A 1,336-nucleotide genomic window follows, 5' to 3' on the forward strand; every position below is an offset into this window, starting at 1 on the left:
GATCTCCCGAGCCGCGGGAAAACGATGGTTGTCCCTGTCCGCTCGAGAAGAGAGACAAACGAGAGCTGAGCTTTTTCAGCGAAAAGCTCTCACAGTGCACGCAGATTGCCTCCTCGAAGACATCGCGTGCGTGCTCCTCGCCCAAACAAACAACGCATAGATCGTGTGAATCATCGGGTGTCAGAAACCGCTGACACAGATGTACACACTTTCTAAACGCTCCGCTAGTGCTCGCCATAGTAGGAAAAGAAATACTCTTACTTTGCTTTTGGAATGCACGCTTCAAACAGAACGGTCAGTGAAGACGAAGAAAGTGATGATGTGTGCTACCGGCGCCTATTTTGTACTAGTTGCGACGGTAGTGACGTCATGGCTGTCGCCGGCCAAACAAGTTGGTGTTTTTTCAATGTAGGCTTCAGACACGGGTCACGACGAGGCGTTCCGCATAGCGACCCCTAGAGGACGCAGTTCGAAGTTCCACAAAAGGGAATGCTACTTTCATGATCTGATTATCAGATAAACCTTGCGCTCTTATTTCAAGGTTGTTGTTAATGTTGTGGTTATTTTAACAGTTTCCTTCATACATTTGGTTCAACGACATTGTTAGAACACATTTCTCATTCAGTGGAAATGTGTGTATGCTTTAGACATGGATGTAAGATGGCGCCGACGCTGATGGCTGCCTCCGTGGCTTGCTCCGCAGTTGTTTTTATGTTTTTGTTAGTTTGTCCTGTCTTTAGTTATATCCCTGCAATCAGTTTCACCAGAGACGAATTGCTGGACATTCGGAAGTACACACCACCCGATATTTCACCGGTTTTCGACTATTCGGATGTTTTGCTGGACATTGTTGTCGGGGGAGCTGCTGCACTGATCAAGCGCTTCAGGACGCGCAGACGGGGAAAGCAAGCCGGCGCGCTCGTGAAGCTCAGAACGCCGTTGCCAAGCATCCATCTGGCGAACCTCCGCTCTCTACCCAACAAAACGGACAAACTCCTTCTGCTCTACCGGACAAATAAGGATTTTTCAAACTCTGCTGCTCTGTGTTTCACGGAAACCTGGCTGAAAGACGCCATACCGGACAGCGCGTTGAGTCTCCGGGCTTTCAGCTGTTTAGAGCAGATTGCGACGCAGAATCAACGGGGAAATCACGCGGCGGTGGGACATGCTTTTACATCAATGAGAGGTGGTGTACAGATGTAACTGTGTTAAAGAAGATGTGCTGTTCAGATCTAGAAGTGCTCTTCATTAATTGCAAGCCGTTCTATTTGCCGCGGGAGTTTTGCTCGTTCATTCTCGTAAGTGTGTACATTCCTCCGCAAGCACATGTGAGCTC

This window comes from Sinocyclocheilus grahami, unplaced genomic scaffold (assembly GCF_001515645.1).
Source record: "Sinocyclocheilus grahami isolate Dianchi unplaced genomic scaffold, SAMN03320097.WGS_v1.1 scaffold423.1, whole genome shotgun sequence".
NCBI classification, from domain to species: Eukaryota; Metazoa; Chordata; class Actinopteri; order Cypriniformes; family Cyprinidae; genus Sinocyclocheilus; species Sinocyclocheilus grahami.